The sequence below is a fragment of the Rattus rattus genome, chromosome 3 (genome assembly GCF_011064425.1).
Source record: "Rattus rattus isolate New Zealand chromosome 3, Rrattus_CSIRO_v1, whole genome shotgun sequence".
In the NCBI taxonomy this organism is placed as follows: domain Eukaryota; kingdom Metazoa; phylum Chordata; class Mammalia; order Rodentia; family Muridae; genus Rattus; species Rattus rattus.
The window spans coordinates 177158365-177166517 of record NC_046156.1 but is presented as its reverse complement, the minus strand read 5'-3'; the positions used below and the strand labels follow the sequence as shown (position 1 = coordinate 177166517).

Sequence of the window (8153 nt, the reverse complement as noted above, 5' to 3'; positions counted from 1 at the left end):
CCCTGCTAAATATAGAGAAACCAAAAGTATTTCACTAAAAATTAGGAGCAAGACATTTCTCTTCAGTATAGTGATTGAAATTGTAGCTAGCACAGACAGACAGGTGAAAGAAAACAAGGGGTACAAATAGGAAAGGGAGGGGTCAAAGTATCCCTATTTGCAGATTAGGTATGATTTTAAATGTAGAAAATGCTCAGGGAAAGTACTTTCTCATTATTTCCTCCTTTCTATCACCTGATGTTAATTGCTAAGTCATCTGTGTTCCCACTGAACACATTCATAATCAAACTGTGTTCAGCCTGTCTAAAACCAGCTTTCTGTTTCTTATCTTCAGTACATCCTAGCATTTAATGAAAGCAAGGATATAGTAGTTTCCAAATGAATACTAGTAAAAAATAACAGAAAAATAATTAAAGCATACTATATGAGATTCTATGAAGGAATATACATTACTATGTATGCACCTTCAGACAGATATTTTGAAGTAGTTATTCTTTTATCTGGGGTTAAGTCTGTATAATAGACTTTATCATAACAGTGAGTAATATTGAAAAACTACTTTTATTAATCATTTACTATATACCAAACACTGTGCTAAATATTCTTTTTTTATTTTTTTCGGAGCTGAGGACCAAACCCAGGGTCTTGTACTTGCTAGGCAAGCGCTCTACCACTGAGCTAAATCCCCAATCCCTGTGCTAAATATTCTTATACCATTGATTCAGTCATTGTAACAGTTTATGGAAGATAGAGACTAAGTTACTCTCCTATTGCTGCAAAGAGAAACCCTGGCCAAGGTGACTTATAAGAGCAAGCATATAGTTGGGGGCTTGCTTATAGTTTCAAAGGGTGAGCCCAAGAACATCACGGCAGGGAGGTGGCAGCAGACAGGCAGGCATGATGCTGGTGCAGTAGCTGAGAGCTCACATCTTATCCACAAGTTGGAGTCAGAGAGAGTAGTGGGGGAGGAGAAAAGAAGCAAGGGAGGGAGGGAGGGAGAGACAGAGACAGAGACAGAGACAGAGACAGACAGACAGACAGACAGACAGACACACACACACAGAGTCTGAAGTGGACCTTTGAAACCTCAAAACCTATTCCCAATGACACTCTTTCTCCAATGAGGCCACACCTCCTAATCCTTCCAAAAACAGTTCCACCAACCAGGGACCAAGCATTCACATATGTGAGCCTATGGGGATCACTCTCATTCAAGCCACCACAGAGAACATACTGCCCATTCTGCTGATGAAATAAGCAGTTTAAAAATGTTGAGAACTCTGTCCAACCCCAGAGAACTAGTAAGTGAGGGTTGGTCCCCTCAAATGCCTTGACTATGCCTTTCTAGTAAGCAGAGAATCAGGAAGAGGAAGGGAAAAGGAATTAATTAAAGCAACATATCATGCATGCATATATGTGTGTGCAAACACATACATAAATGTATGTGTATATATATGAACACATATTTTTTAATTTTTAAAAAAATCCTTAAAATTCTTAAGAACAGGACAGAACAGTCATAAACAGTAAAGAGACTCTCAGGACACAACCTAGCAACAAGCAAACTAACATCCTTCTAACCTTGGGTTCTCTGAAGAGGACCCAACCAGTCCTTGGCTCTCTGGAGATTGCAGCTCTGATCTTTAGGTCAGTTATGCCACTATGTCATTGAACACTGCAAAAGAGCTTAGAATCTGCACTATGTCATTTTCAATTCTGCCTAGGCTGGCCTTGAACTGCTAGGTTGTAGATCTCCCGTACATTAGCCTCTGAGTGGCTGGGGTCACAGACAACTGCCTCTGCAGGAACTAAAACAAGCTTGGTTTCCTTCCTTGTCAGCCTTCCTTCCCTCCAGCCTCCATGCAGTGTATTTTGTGTTTCGGCTTTGTTTTGGGTGGTGGTGTGTATGATGTGTCTGTCTGTCTGTTGATCTGTCTGTCTAGGGACAAAATCCAAAGCCTTGTAGACACCAGGCAAACACTTTCCACCACTGAGGGCACACCGAGGCCATGTTCTTCACAGCGGCTTTCCTTCCTCACTACTGAGGAAATGTCTCCCTTGTGCAGAAAGCACATGGAAATTTACTTCACTGGGCTAAAGGCCAATTTCTCTACATAAAATTGATCCGCGTGAGGGGTCAGGCAGACTAAATAATATAGTTTCTTATAATCCAAGCATATGCAGAACTCTTAGAAGTTTAATTGAGAAGAATCGAATTTGTTCTTTTTGTATTTGAGTAGACAGATCTGTAAGAACAATAAATCCTACAGAAGGGAAAGAGGAAGAGGAGGAGGAAAAGGAGGAGGAAGAGGAGGAGGGAGAGGAGGAGGGAGAGGAAGAGGGAGAGGGGAGAAGAGGAAGAGGGAGAGGAGGAAGAAAAAGGAGGGAGGAGGGAGAGGAAGAAGAGGAAGAGAATGAAGAGGTGAGAAAGGAAGAGGAGGAGGGAGAGGAGGAAGAGCAGGAGGAAGGAGAGGAGGAGGAGGGAGAGGAGGAGGGAGAGGAGGAGGGAGAGGAGGAGGGGAGGAGAGGGAGGAGAGGAGGAGGGAGAGGAGGGGAGGAGGAGGGGAGGAGGAGGGAGAGGAGGAGGGAGAGGAGGAGGGAGAGGAGGAGGGAGAGGAGGAGGGGGGAGGAGGAGGGAGAGGAGGAGGGGGGAGGAGGAGGGAGAGGAGGAGGGGGAGGAGGAGGGGGAGGAGGAGGAGGGAGAGGAGGAGGAGGAGGGAGGAGGAGAGGAGGGAGAGGAGGAGGGAGAGGAGGAGAGGAGGAGGAGGGGAGGGGAGGAGGGAGAGGAGGAGGAGGGAGAGGAGGAGGGAGAGGAGGAGGGAGAGGAGGAGGGAGAGGAAGAGGAGCTGCCGCCAACAGAGGGGCTGGAGAGTTGGCTCTGAATTAAGAACACTGCTCTGGCAGAGGGCCTGGGTTTGATTCCCAGCACCCACATAGTCACTCTGAACATCTGTAACCCCCAGGGGATCTGATGACCTTTTCTGGCCTCCACAGGCATCAGGCATGTGCAGACAGATATTCAGGAAAACACTCCTACACATAGCATTTTTCTTGTTTTTGTTTTTGTTTCCAGACAGGGTTTCTCTGTGTAATCTTGGAAGTCACTCTGTAGACCACACCGACCTCAAACTCAGATATCTGACTGCCTCTGCCTCCTGAGTGCTGGGATTAAAGGCATGTGCTGCCACTACCCAGGTTTAAAAGAATAATTTGAAGCTAGTAGAAGAAGTGCTTAATTAAAGGAGGCAGTAAACTAAGGATGGGGAAAATGAGAGGACAGGAGATCAGAACACCCACGTGCATCGGAACCATATATAACTGGTTGGCACTGGAGAACTGACAGCTAGCCCTGTGTTGTATGGCTTAGAGGAGGCCAGGAAAGGTCTAGCCAGATGCCTTTGAATGTGAGTACATACTGAGAAGAGAAGTTTTCACAGCCATTAGAATATTTGGCAAGAAATAGCAATGGGTTCAAAGAAAAAAAACTAAAGTGATATAATATATCTTCCAAAAAGTCATATGAAATAAAGAGGGAAAGGCTGGAAGGAATACAATCACAGTTTACAGCTTGGATAGGCTGTGAACAGTTATTGTAGAGTTCTAACAATGTAAGCTCAATATGGATTTAACTGAATTGTGATACAATTTATGGGAGATGTGGAAAGACAGAGTTCTCCACTATGGTCTAGGCAAGACCTTTGCTCCCTGCCACTGTTCCTATTCACCGTCCTAGAGCATGACTTTAGCCCCTAGTTCTTTCTCCCACCCCCACCCCCTGCTTAAAATCTAGGTCGCCCAAACAATGGCCATTGAGCTTTGAGACCAATTCCTTTCTTCTAAAAGCCATCCTTGTACTATCTCTGAAGACTACAGAGGTGCTTCAACTAATGTCCTATAAAATATTTAGGTATCTTACATAAGACTAGATACTGATAGGAGCTTTTATGATGAGGGAGAGGAGGAAGGGAGGGGGCAGAGAAGGAGGGAGAAGAAGGAAGGGAAGAGAGAGAGAGAGACACACACACACACACAGAGAGAGAGAGAGAGAGAGAGAGAGAGAGAGAGAGAGAGAGAGAGAGAGAGAGAGAGAACGATACAGAACATTTGTGGCAGTCCAGGTCAGCCTAAGGAGCAGTTGGTTCTCTTGCTTCCCATCTTGTCTGACACAGCATCTCTTGTTTGGCTGCTGTGCTGTGTATTGCAGACTAGCTGACCCTAGAGCTTTCTGGGATTTCTTCTGTCTCTGCCTTCCACATCCTTAGGACTGCTGGAGTTAAAAGCATGACGAGCACCACCCATCCTGGCTGGTAGGTGAGTTCAGGGGATTGGAACTAAAGTCCCCAGGTTTGCGTGCCAGGTGTTTTTACCCACTGAGCCATCTCCCAGGCTTTCAGGAAGATGTAGTTGAGTTTCATCTACAAACTATATTGAAAAAACAAAACAAATAAACAAACAAATAACAACAACAACAACAAAAACTGAAGTAAGCAAGTTGGAAGGAGTGGATCAAGAGAGTTAAATCCACACCTAGGAGAAGAGTAACTCAGTAGGTGAGGGCTAAACTGACAAATCCAAACAGGGCAAACTTAAGATAATTATTAGGATATAGGAAGATTAAGTGATGAGCCGGAAGTACTAAAAGCTGACAGTGACTGTATGTGGGAGTGCGTTGTTATTATTACAGTCTTGTCAGGTGGTGGCGGCCCACACCTTCAATCCCAGCACTCAGGAGGCAGAGGCAGGTGGATCTCTAAGTTCAAGAGTCAACCTGGTCTTCAGAGCAAGTTCCAGAAGAGCCAGGGCTACACAGAGTAAGCTTTGTCTTGCACAACAAAAACAAACAAACAAACAACAGGAAAGCAAACACTACTGGAGATAAGAATAATTTTTCGAGGCCAGTCTAGTCTATGGAGTGAGTAGAATTCTTTTTAGATTCTGGTTATGCAACTTGGCTCTCCTTCTCTTTCACCTCGATGTTCTCGTCTGTTCACCTTGTCTTAATCTGCTTTCTCCTCACAGTGGCCTCATATCTTTACTCTTTCCTGGCCCAAACTTCCACTCGCCACCCCCGCTTTGTCTCTTTTCTCACCCTAAGTTTCTCTAAGTCTTGACTGACACCCACCTTCGTAAACATTCCAAGCGACTTAGATTTCTGTGTTAATTTTCCAGGTGCTGAGCTGAAATCATTTGGACTGCACCCGAGCCACCTGTGCACCTGGTCAATGCTCTCTGTTACAGTGGCTGAAGCAAACCTTGAAGCCATTCAAAGTAACTTTAAAACTATGGTAGCGTTCATCCCAGCAGTGTGCTACTACCGTCATCAGTGACTTGGTGTTTTCTAGTGAGATTTATAACAAATTCTAGAAAGTCAGCCAATGAGTGAACTCTTTAATCCTAGAGAAATACAGATTAAAGTTGAATGAAGTAAGTCTATTTTAGCTTTAAAGATCTTCCTGTTTCCCCCTTTGATACTATAAGTTCAGAAGCTTTTGAAATTTCCATTCATATGCCATCAATCCACGAGAATTAAAAAAAAAATGGTGGCTGTTGAAGAATTATATCTTTAAAGGTGCCAACACTTGCTGAGAAAAATGTTTAAAGAGTGGAAACACTGCTTGTCCCAAATTAAGCTTTCTAAACGAAAAACCTAAAGCCAAAAGAGTGCATAGAGTTCTGTAACCTATTTATAATCATGGCTGGGAAATTTGGATTCATACAAGCCTGTCTTTATTTGAAATGCAGCTTAAATAAGGAAAAGCACACACTTCAACCCCACATCCCAGCCACATTTCTCCCTAACAGAAAAGGGTCTTTCTTGAAGGTTTTTCCAGGTTTACCACCTAATAGTCCGTCCAAAAATAAGTGCTTGAGAGCTGTACTAAGCACATTCAACAGCCCAGCAAACATCAGTCTGTGAACTGGGCTCAGCTCCCCCAGAAGCCTTGGCCAGGCCCCCCACCTACATTCTCCAGCTCCTAATTAGAAAGCTAATTAGAATTCCAGATTTAACGGCTAAATAGAGAGGGCAGTCTAGTCCCAGGCCAGGATTCCTTGAACATCAAACAGCTCCTCTGTCCTCTGTTGGTTCAGTGAGTGTGGGAAGAGAGCTGGGCCCTCAGGACTGGTGACCATTTGACATGCTGGAGGGGCAGCGGCATTTACTTTCCTTTGTATGAGAGGAAAGGTCTGCGGAACGGAATGCAAATTTGGAAAAAAGAACTTTTAAAAACCACACCAAAACATGACTTAGAGTTTAACTACTTTAAGGAAAAAGAAACATATCTTTTATGAATTCTGTTATTGCTGTGGCGATGGGAGGGGACATGAGGAGTTCCCTTCAGGAACAGTTCCTGGTTCCAGCTAGGCAGCCTCTTTAAGTGCAGGGCGCCTTCTTTAGTTACCATGGCAACCAAAATTAGAAGGGCTTTTGCAACACTAACAAAAACCATCTCCTGAAGTGCTTCTGTGAATCACACTGAATGCTGATGATGCAAACTGTGTATACAGATTTTCAAACATTTTTTTTAAAAATCCCTATTTCGATAAACAAATACCCGTTTTACATTCCCGTTTGAACTCGTCACTTGGAACACATTTTTGTTCCTCTGGTTTTGCTTGGTTCCCTTCTGGATAGCCCAGGCCCCAGAGTGCAAATGCGATTTGTTTAGTTTCCAAACTTGTCTGAATTACACGGTGAGCAGCACTTAGAATGTGATTCATTTGTCCTTATTTTGAAATGGAATGCGTGTGTGTGTGTGTGTGGTTGTGGGTGTGTGTGTGTGTGTGTGTGTGTGTGGTGGGGGGTGGAGGTAACATAGAACACTCTTGTCTACTACACTTTGGAAGGGGGAAACTGGAAAGGGAAGGGAGAGAAAGGGTGAGGTAGAGGAAGAGGAGAGTCCATCTTTTGCCTCGCATTCGGAACCAATGGGTTCAGCTTGTAGAAGGCTTTTTAGAGACTCCTGTTTAAGTCTCTTCCTGGTTGTATTTCCAAGTCTTCTCTACTCCCAAGTTCTCTCCTCCTATTATAAAAATCCTAGAGAGGTACCCAGGAAGAGAAATGAGGTTCTTCCTTACTTTGTTGGATCTTCCCAAAGAAGCGCCTTTCTCTAGGGAGGATTCTGGTGTATGGTGTCCTTGAGGGTTCATGTCACCACCACTCCTCTCTGAGGTCACAGCTCTGAGAAGTTACTTATGTCCACACTCCTAATCCAGGTCACACAGGTGCTCAGCCCTAGTTACAAACTAACGGATTTGGGCTGGCGCCTCGCTCTTGTGGTCCAGAGAACCCCTGTGGGCATACGAGATGCTAGGCTGCCCTCTGGTTCACGTGTGGGAGCACAGACAGACACGGGTGACAGCACGGTGGACACAGAGGGGTGCACGCACGCGCCCAGATCAGGGCACCCTATACAGGGGCAGGAGCCTGCGCCCTGGTGTCATTGTCCCCTTCTGTAGAGTGCTGATTGACCTGGTGGACGTCCCTAGGAGCACTTAACCTTTTCCTAACCCCACTTCACCGTCACCGCAGACCAGAACTCCTGTCTCCTTTTTCTCTTGAGATCCTGGAGAAAAGCCTCTTTTTAGCCACGCACATCTGCAGCCCGGAGATGGCAAGGCTAGAGTGACCCAGGCGCTGGCGACCAGCCCTGCTTACCTCGGTCCGGAGGCCGCCTGGGGAGCTCGCTGCGCGGCCAGGCGAGGCACGCAGAGTGGCAGGCACTGGCACAGGCTCGTGAGTGTCTTGGGGCGCAGACGTCTGGGTCGTTCCTACGGCTCTGCTAACTGGGGTGGGCAGCAGATCTGACCCACAGGGCCGTGGCAAACCCCGCTGCCTGTCTGCTTCTGGCTCCGCCACCAGAGCCGAGTGTCTCGCAGCGTCCTAAACAGGACCAATCCCGAGCGGGGGGCTGGCTCTGGGGAGCAGGGAAAGGAGACTGGATGGTCACCGCGACGCGAAACCGGCCTCGACCTGGCAGGCTGGTTTCTATGGCAGCCAGGAAGGAGGAGCGGAAGAGAGGGGAGTGTGTAGTTGTGTGGCAAGGGGGACACCCACTGCAGACTTTCCGGGAGGGGGTTTGGGCCTAGAGCGACGATGGGAAGCAGAGACAGAACAGAGAGACTTAACACCTTGCCTGAACAGCCCTTGCGCA

General features: G+C 46.2%; 1 protein-coding gene across 1 annotated transcript in view; it reads right to left on the bottom strand.

Moving 5' to 3' along the window:
* Nim1k (NIM1 serine/threonine protein kinase) overlaps positions 1 to 7915 on the bottom strand; it is a 45154-nt gene extending 37239 nt beyond the window's left edge. The window contains exon 1 of the mRNA XM_032898841.1: positions 7658 to 7915. The gene's annotated coding sequence lies outside the window, so the exon portion shown is untranslated. The remainder of the gene's footprint in view (positions 1 to 7657) is intronic.
* Between the last annotated feature and the right edge of the window lie 238 nt (positions 7916 to 8153).